Source organism: Gopherus evgoodei, chromosome 13, assembly GCF_007399415.2.
Source record: "Gopherus evgoodei ecotype Sinaloan lineage chromosome 13, rGopEvg1_v1.p, whole genome shotgun sequence".
NCBI lineage: Eukaryota > Metazoa > Chordata > Testudines > Testudinidae > Gopherus > Gopherus evgoodei.
Genome location: NC_044334.1, coordinates 203,449 through 213,385, shown reverse-complemented (window position 1 = coordinate 213,385; position 9,937 = coordinate 203,449). Strand labels below are relative to the sequence as shown.

Sequence of the window (9,937 nt, the reverse complement as noted above, 5' to 3'; positions counted from 1 at the left end):
AAAGCATGTTACCTCGCCTTGAAATTGGGGAAAAAGAGGACCTCAGACGTTATAGACCAGTGAGCCTAACTTCAATGTCTGGAGAGATACTGGAACAAATTGTTAAGCAATCATTTTGTAAGCACCTAGAGGATAATAGGGGATATAAAGAATGGCCAGAATGGATTTGTCAAGAACAAATTATCTCAAACCAACCTATTTTGTTTCTTTGATAGGTTACTAGCCTCATGGATAGTGGGGAAGCTATAGACTTGATATATCTTAATTTTAGTAAGGTTTTTGACATTCCCATATGATATTCTCAAACTAGGGAAATGTGGTCTAGATGAGATTACTATACGATGAGTGTGACATTTTGGGGATCATCCCCAGCCAGTCAGGGGTTCTGTCACTGCCTGCCCTCTAACCTTGGGGTGCCTTAATGCTGTGCTGTTGTGTGTCTGATCCCTTATATTAATTGCCAGCCCACAAGCACACAGCTTCACCCTGGCTTTCACTAGCCTAGTTGCTTCTTGCAAAGTGACCCCAACAGCCCTTCTATTCCTGAGTCTCCCCTACTTTGTCCTCTTCAAGTTTTTACCTGCCAGATACTCGGAACTTTCCCTCTGATTTGTCACCCCAAAGGCATGAAACCAGCCCCCCAGTAATCATTTCACTTTGGCACAGAGACTCCACACAGCTTGTACAACAGAGACCTGCTTGGGGGATAAAAATAAACAAAATGTTTATTTAATGGGAAAACCAGAGGTTCAAAGATGAAATGGTAAATGTGTGTCCTTACCTTGAGGGTGCCCCATTGTGCCCATGTGTGACATTGAAGGGGACTTGGCCTCTCTCATTCCATCCTGTGGCCACCTCTGCCACCATGGTCAATCTCCTCTGTTCTCTTCTCCAGACTGCCTTACTGGGTTTTCTGCATCTCAGCTCTCCAGCCAACTCACGGATAGATCAGTTCCCTTCTGGGCTTTTTCTAAGACAAAAAGGTTCTTCGGTCACCCTGGGCTTGCCTCCAAACAGTAAGTCCTTTGCCCCTCCTGGGCTTGACTCTGATTCTCCCCCTTTGTCAGAGTGCCAACCACCCAGGATCTTCCCTGCTGGGAGTCTAAGTGCCCTTTAACCTGACTTTCCATTGCTCATGGGCTTCTACCTTATTTGCTGGTTTTCACAGACCCTAGCTCAGGGTTCCCCCCACTGTAGGATCTCCACCACAGCTAGTCCCAAACTATCAGACCTTCCTCTAGGTCCTTACCCAGGGAGAAAAAACTCTCACTAGTTCTTCTCTCCTGGGTAACCCTCTGAATTATAGTTGGTTTTGTGGCATGGCCATGCACTGTACTTTGTATCTGGTTCATGACTTAAAGTCTTGGACCATTCCCAGTATTCTTAAAAAATTGCAGAATAGCTTTTTTTATGAGGCCTCATTTTCCTTGTATTGTTGATTGGTGTTGCAAGAAAAATGTGTAGGTGTTGCATGATCAATGAAACATAAGAGCGGCCATACTGGATCAGACCAAAGGTCCGTCTAGCCATGGGTGGTGGGTATCATAAGCTAGGGGAGGCTGTGCTTCCCCAAATAGTCTGGTGTGGCACCACCCACACTCTGCCCCTAGTTCCTGCTCTCCCGTACCTCAGGCTGGCTAGGGTTGGGGCTTGCTGGTATGCCACAGGAACTTGGGGTAGCTGGGGCTGGGACCATGCCACCCAGCGCTGGGGTTAGGGGCCCGCCTGGGGCTGGGGTCGCTCAGGTTGGGGCTGAGGATGGGGGAGGAAGCTCTGGGCTCCTTGCAGGAGAGAGGGAGCAGAAGAGGATGGTGAGGCGTGGGGCCTCAGGCACAAGGCGAAGGGACAGGGGTTAGCCTCCTGCACGGCTGGTTCACTGGCTGCCCATACATCTAGCCCAGTATCCTGTCTTCTCACGGTGGCCAATACCAGGTGCCCAAGAGGGAATGAACAGAACAGGGAATCATCAAGTGATCCATCCCATCGCCCATTCCCAGCACAAACAGGCTAGGGACACCATTCCTGCCCATCCTGGCTAATAGCCATTGATAAACCTATCCTCAAAGAAACAGACCTAGTTCTTTTTTTAACACTGTTAGAGTCTTGGGCTTCACAACATCCTCTGGCAAACATCCACAGACTGATTATGTGTTGTGTGCAAAATAATTCACATTTGTTTATTTTAAACTTGCTGCCTATTAACTTCATTTGGTGACCCCCAGTTCTTGTGTTATGAGAAGAAGTAAATAACATGTCCTTATTTACTTTCTCCACACCCGTCATGATTTTATGGATCAAAATCATATTCCCCCCCCCTTAGCTGTCTCTTTTCCAAGCTGAAAAGTCCCAGTCTTATTAATCTCTCCTCATACGGAAGCCATTTTCCCCCACTTTGAACTGTAGAGTACAAATGTGGGGGACCTGCATGGACCCTTCTAAGCTTAATTCCTAGCTTAGATCTGGTAACGCTGCCACCAGCCAGAATATAGTGTCTGGCACACTTTCTGTTCCCCCAAAACCTTCCCTGGGGAACAAAAATCCAAACCCCTTGGGTCTTAAAACAAGGAGAAATTAACCATCCCCCTCCTCTTCCCCCCCAGACTTTCCCCTCCCTGGGTTGCCTTGAGAGGCTTCTCACCAATCCAAACTCCTTGGATCTAAAAACAAGGAGGAATTAACCATCCCCCTCCTTTCTCCCCACCAATCCCTGGTGAGTTCAGACTCAATTCTTTGGGTTTTAAAACAAGGAAAAATCAATCAGGTTCTTAAAAAGAAAGCTTTTAATTGAAGAAAGAAAAGGTAAAAATTATCTCTGTAAAATCAGGATAGAAAATGCTTTACAGGGTACTCAGATTCATATAGACCAGAGGGACTCCCCCCCTAGCCTTAGATTCAAAGTTACAGCAAACAGAGGTAAAAATCCTTCCAGCAAAAAGACACATTTACAAGTTAAGAAAACAAACATAAGACTAATCCGCCTTGCCTGGCTATTACTTACAATCTTGAAACATGAAAGACTGATTCAGAAAGATAGGGAAAGTCTTGGTGTACGTCTGGTTCCTCTTAGCCCCAAGAGCAAACAACGAACCAAACAAAAAAACAACAAAGACTTCCCTCCACCAAGATTTGAAAATATCTTGTCTCCCTATTGGTCCTCTGGTCAGGTGTCAGCCAGGTTCACTGAGCTTCTTAACCCTTTACAGGTAAAAGAGACTTTAACCCTTAACTATCTGTTTATGACACCCCCAGTTCTTGTGTTATGAGAAGTAAATAGCACATCCTTATTTACTTTCTCCACACCTGTCATGATTTTATAGATCTCAATCATATCCCCCCTTAGTTGTCTCTTTTCCAAACTGAAAAGTCCCAGTCTTATTAATCTCTCCTCATTCAGAAGCCATTCCATACCCCTAATCATTTTTGTTGCCCTTTTCTGAACCTTTTCCAATATATCTTTTTTGAGATGGGAAAACCACATCTGCATGCAGTATTCAAGATGTGAGCCTACCATGGATTTATATAGAGGCAATATCCTATTTTCTGTCTTATTATCTATCCCTTTCTTAACGATTCCCAACATTCTGTTCGCTTTTTTCATTGCCGCTGCACACTGAGTGGATGTTTTCAGAAAACTATCCACAATGACTCCAAGATCTTTCTTGAGTGGTCACAGCCAATGTAGACCTCATCATTTTATATGTATAGTTGGGATTAAGTTTTCAAATGTGCATTACTTTGCATTTATTAACACTGATTTAATCTGCCAGTTTGTTGTCCAGTCACCCGGTTTTGAGAGATCATTTTGTAGCTCTTCGCAGTCTGCCTAGGACTTACCTATCTTGAGCGATTTTGTGTCATCTGCAAATTTTGCCACCTCACTGTTTGCTCCTTTTCCCAGATCATTTATGAATATGTTGAACAGGACTAAGGATGGAGATTCCATCACCTCCCTAGGTAAAGCATTCCAGTGCTTCACCACTCTCCTAGTTTTTTCTAATATCCAACCTAGACCTCCCCCACTGCAACTTGAGAACATTGGCTCCTTGTTCTGTCATCTGCCACCACTGAGAACAGTCTAGATCCATCCTCTTTGGAAGATCCCCTTTAGGTAGTTGAAGGCTGCTATCAAATCCCCCCTCACTTTTCGGCAGACTAAATAAGCCCAGTTCCCTCAGCCTCTCCTCATAAGTCATGTGCCCCAGTCCCTTAATCATTTTTGTTGTCTTCCACTGGACTCTCTCCAATTTGTCCACATCCTTCTCTAGTTGGGGGCCCAAAACTGGACGCAGTACTCCAGATATGTCCTCACGAGTGCCGAATAGAAGGGAGTAATCACTTCCCTCAATCTGCTAGCAGTGCTGCTACTAATGCAGCCCAATATGCCGTTAGCCTTCTTGGCAACAAGGACACACTGCTGACTCATCTCCAGCTTCTCGTCCATTGTAATCCCCAGGTCCTTATCTGCAGAACTGCCAGTCGGTCCCCAGCCTGTCGCAGTGCCTGGAATTCTTCCATCCTAAGCGCAGGACTCTGCACTTGTCCTTGCTGAACATCAGATTTCTTTTGGACCCTATCCCTACCCTCCAGTGTATCTGTCTCTCCCCACAGCTTAGTGTCATCTGCGAACTTGCTGAGGGTGCAATGTATCCCATTGTTCAGATCATTAATGAAGATCTTGAACAAAACCAGCGCCAGGACCAACCCCTGGGGCACTTTGCTTGATACCGACTGCCAACTAGACATCAAACCGTTGCTCACTACCTGTGAGCCTAATGATCTAGCCAGCTTTCTGTCCACCGTATAGTCCATTCATCCTATCCATACTTCTTTAACTTGCTGGCAAGAATACTGTGGGAGACCGTATCAAAAACTTTGTTAAAGTCAAGATATATCATGTCCACCCTAGAAGGCAATCAGGTTGATCAGGCATGACTGGTGAATCCATGTTGACTGTTCTTCATCACCTTGTGTAGTCCCTTCTGTAGTCAAATAAACCTGTGCAAAGTGGCTGTGAAATGCTCCCAAAACACAGTTGTAGCAATTGGCACAGATTTAAATGATTGCACACGGTACAGGGCAGGGAGGCCCTGAAACTATACATCCAAAATCATTCACAAACTGTTTTTCTTACACAAATAGCTTGTGAACAATCCATTCTGAATATTCAGTATTCACTGTTTGTTAGTTAGTCTAGTTTTGGCTTTAAGAAGGGCTAGGTGAGAGAGACACGGCATAGTTTGGAATATTGTGTGGTAAGTATTGTTTGTATCTGAAGATAGCAGGGCTGGCTCCAGGCACCAGCTGACCAAGCACGTGCTTCAGGGGGCGTCTTGGGGTGGGACGATGCTCGGGTTTTTGTTGTTTTTTTTTGGTTCGGCAGGGCAGTGCTGGAGGGGGTTTTTGTTTGTTTTTGTTTCCGCCAGGCGGCGCTCAGAGTGGGGGCGTTTCGGCGGCATGGTGCTTGGGGGGGGTGGGGACTTTGGGCAGTGCGGCGCTGGGGGAGGCTTGTGTGGCGCGGCACTTGGGGGGGCAGGGGTTTGGGTGGCGTGGCACTCGGAGGGGCGGGGCTTCAGGCAGCGCAGCGCTCGGGGGGCGGGGGTTGGGTGGCGCGGCGCTCGGGGTGGAGGCTTTTGTGGTGTGGCACTTGGCGGCGGAGCTTCAGGCGGTGCAGCGCTCGGGGGGCGAGGGCTTCAGCAGCGTGGCGCTCGGGGGGGTGGGTGCTTCGGGCAGCACGGTGCTCGGGGGTGGGGCTTCGGGCGGGGCTCGAGGGGTGGGACTTCAGGCAGCGCAGCGCTCGGGGGCAGGGCTTCAGGTGATGTGGCACTTGGGGCAAGGGTTTCGGCAGCGCAGCACTGCGAGGGGTTCGGCGGCGTGGCGCTCACGGGGGGAGTGTTATGGCAGGGCAGCACTCTTTTTTTTTTGCTTGGGGCGGCAAAAAAGTTAGAGCTGGCCTGGAAGATAGGTAAGAATGAGACCATGTCTACACTAGCACTTATGTTGGCAAAACTTATGTCACTCAGAGGTGTGAAAAACCTCCCGCCTAAGTGACATAAGTTTTGCCGGCATAAGCAGTACACCAGTGTGTACAGCACTATGTTGGTGGGAGGTGATTTAATCATGTCAACGGGAGAGCAGCTACACGAGAGATCTTACAGCAGCGCATCTGCATCGGTACAGCCATGCCATTGTAAGCTCTCTAGTGTAGACATAACCTAATGTATTTATTTGTGATTTGTGATTTTATGTAATTGCTTTTAGCAAATACTGAAGGATACTTGTCATAACTTTCGGTTTGCGGTGAGTATTTGCACTACTACAGCTTGAATGCTTGAAAATGAAAATGAAATGTTCATGGGAAGAGATAATTGTTTAAATTCAAATGAATATTTGTGGAATTTTTTTCCACTGTTTGGTCAGTTCTAGTTTTTATTGTGAAGTGTGGAACATATATGCCCAATGGCCTGTGATGTGATGTTAGATGGGGTGGGATCTGAGTTACTGCAGAGAATTCTTTCCTGGGTGTCTGACTGGTGAATCTTGCCCACATGCTCAGCGTTTAGCTGATCGTCATATTTGGGGTCAGGAAGGAATTTTCCTAGGGCAGGTTGGCAGAGGCCCTGGGTTTTTTTTGTCCTCCTCTGCAGCATGGGTCATGGGTCACTTCCTGGAGAATTCTCTGCACCTTCAAGTCTTTAAACCACAATTTGAGCTCAGACATAGGTTAGAGTTTGATAAAGGAGTGGGTGGGTGAGATTCTGTGGCCTGCGTTGTGCAGGAGGTCAGACTAGATGGTCATAATGGTCCCTTCTGACCTTAAAGTCTATGATTCTATGATTAATACACAGAAAAACTGCAGAGTTTTTGAAGAGGTATGAGGACATCTAGTGGTTGATGTCCTTAAGTACATGCTGAGATGATCTCCCTGTGGGATGTCACTCTCCAGAAAGTGCAACATGCAGAAAATGATGACAGTATTTGAGTTTTTAAAGCAAATATATCTGCAGATGCCAAAAGCTAAAATTGTTCATGCTATTTCAAAATCTGAAACTCATTAAGCATTCACTGATTCTCAGAATGGACTTCTCGATCATGGCCCCATTCCCATTGTGAAACGTGTCTGAAAAGATGAAGGCTACCAGTTTTGCACCTAGCACGTTGGTGACCAAAAAAAATGGGTGTGTGCATGAGCCTGAATCTATTGAGAAAAGGATATTTTCTCCCAATATGAGTTGTTAGTAGGATGAATAACATTTTCTTTTGTCTTTGGAAGAGCTAGGCCTTGAGCACCTGTGCCCCAGAATGCACTGTTCCTACAGACTATGTGAGATTGGATTTGTAGCTACCAGGGCCCATCTGAAAGTGAATCAGGGCTGTTGCTTCCCTTCTAACGTCTGAAAGGGAAAGGGGGAAGGGTAGACTCATCTCTCTCTACTCAACTTTGAGATAGTATCAGAGGAGGCCACTGCACAGGTTTGGCAGATTTTCTGTGCAGCTCCCTGGTATTTCCAAATTTTCTGTGATATGGATGGAGCACAAATTTGATTTGAATGGATGCTATAAAGATAAACTCGCAGGCACCCGCCTCTAGTGGCAGACCTATGACCCTCCCTCAGCTATCAAATCCTTACAGTCGTCTGTCTATGTCTTGCCAGGAACTCCTACAACCCAAACCAGCACAGCATCTAGTAACTGTAGGGAGTGGACACTTTTGGATACACAACCTGATTTTTCAAATTTGAAAATAACAGCGGAATGAAGTCTCAGAATGATCTCCAAATCAGCATGTATAACAGGGCAGAGTGTTGTGTACAACGCTCGTACCCTCTCCTTTCTCCTGCACCTCAGCTTAAGTTTTTGCTGAAGCACAATATTTTCCCTTTTCAGATTTTTTCAGAAAGTATGACACACAATTACCCTCCAGGCTATGTACATAAAATGCTGATATGACGTGTAAGTGTTAGTACTTCCCAGTCAACTTCAAAGAGAGACTAAAATACAGTTTCTTAGTAAAACAAATATGTAATGCACACAAAACATATATTTGAAATACTGCGAATAACTTTTAAACAAAAGCTTCTAAGCAATAAATCTACTGGTCTTCCTTCTACAGACTTTGCCCATATTGTTTCTGTTACATATACTTAACTATAAGGCTCCAACCTAACACTTACAGCCCTACATTCCTATGATTCTCTGTGGATTACAAGTACAGTCTTCACTGTGTGGCACAAGAGCACAACATCCCAATATCAGACAAGGAAGTCACTGAATTCTCTCTGTGATAATGAAGAAGCAAAGGTAAGATCCTCAACACCACTTCCCCCCACCCCAGCACTCTACATCACAAGCTCCTTTATGCTAGGTAAAAGTGCTGGAGTGGTGTACATGGGCACAAAAAGCCCTGTAGCTCAGTCCTGGTTGATGACACTGTAAAGCTTTCTTCTGGGAATCCCCCACAAGCCCTAGGAGGTGGGGTGCAGCTACAGGCTTGTCAGATATGGGGCCAGAGCACACAGAGATTCAGGCAGTGCTATGGCCCATAGTGGAAACTGCTGGCCCTGTTGAAACTTAGGACATCCTCAGCTTCCCCTTGGGGTGGTATAAACAGAATATTGATAGTGTGTATTTTATTCTACCACTCAGTACTATGGTGACCTTAACACATGAGGGTATATGCAGGGCAGCACACTTCACATATTCCTATGCCTTGTCCATAATGTGAACCTCATCTCTGTAGGCACTACTGCTACTTGACTCATTTGGACTCAAATGTCCATAAAAGCTTTGGGACAGGGAACCATCTTGTCTTTCATGTTTGTACAGTGACCAACACAATCGCAGCACAGATCTTGATCTGTATGTCCATATGTCACTGCAATATCGATAATAACAACAACAAACAGGAATGAACACAACGCAGGCAGGTCACCCAGTTTTCTCTTGGACTAAGGCACTTGCACTTCCATAACATGTAGCCGTAATGCTATTAGGAAGATTATAGATAGACCAATAACAGGAATGTGGCAGTACAAAAAAGGCTTTAGCTCACCTAGGTGAATGATGAGCCCTGCTGTTCCTCACCAGGAAGGAGATACAAAGAGGCACCAGGACTGAATGTAAATCTATGGTTTAAGGTGGGACACAGTATTTTAATGGTCTATTCCAGCCTTGCAAAATGCAAGTTGCTCACCCACCTAGGAAAGTATTTCCTTTTTCAACATGAGCTCAGTAACCCCCAAGCCGTGGAATGGTTTCCCCTTTCTCTGTGTATTTTTTCTGGAGTTTGCATGTTCAGACCTACTCTTGTCTGTTACAGAGTAAGTGGTTAATTGCATTAATTTCTGCTTCACAGAAGCCCACTACTCCTAAATTTCACAGAAAGCTCAGTGGAAACAGCAGCACTGGAGCATTTGTCTGTCTAGCAGCAAGAGGGTTAACTCAGTGATTCTTAGGACTCTGCCTATGCACCCAGAACACAAGAGGGGATGCTATAAGATACATAAAAGCAGCAAAGAATCCTGTCCTTATAGACTAACAGACATTTTGGAGCATGAGCTTTCGTGGGTGAATACCCACTTCCTCAGATGCATGTCTACCCCTCTGATATAAGATACATGTAAGTGTAGATTCACTCAATGATCTACTTTTGGGATTTTATTTTCTATGGGTTTCCAGTGTGATTATTCCCTGTGGGGCAGGAAATGTGCTTACTCGAGAGGAACCACTGCCTACTTGTCTACTTGGGGGTGCTGGAAAAAAGGATGCTGTAGCATAAAATCACTCGAGGATGTTGCAGAACTTCTCTCATATGTACTGTAATTCTGGTCAACACCTTAAAATGGATCCCAAGGGCCCAGATAATTGTATCTTTTGATAGTGTGATGAATGTTCAAATACTTCCTAAAATTGAGAGCCTGACAATAGATCTTATGGGATT

The 9,937-nt window shown here is 45.4% G+C and overlaps 1 long non-coding RNA gene across 1 annotated transcript; it reads left to right on the top strand.

Annotated features, from left to right (window-relative positions):
- Nucleotides 1-863: 863 nt before the first annotated feature.
- Nucleotides 864-9,472, top strand: LOC115660886. The gene is made up of 3 exons (XR_004002968.1): nt 864-1,016; nt 8,111-8,298; nt 9,353-9,472. It is a non-coding gene; the product is annotated as an uncharacterized LOC115660886 (long non-coding RNA).
- The last annotated feature ends 465 nt before the right edge of the window (nt 9,473-9,937 follow it).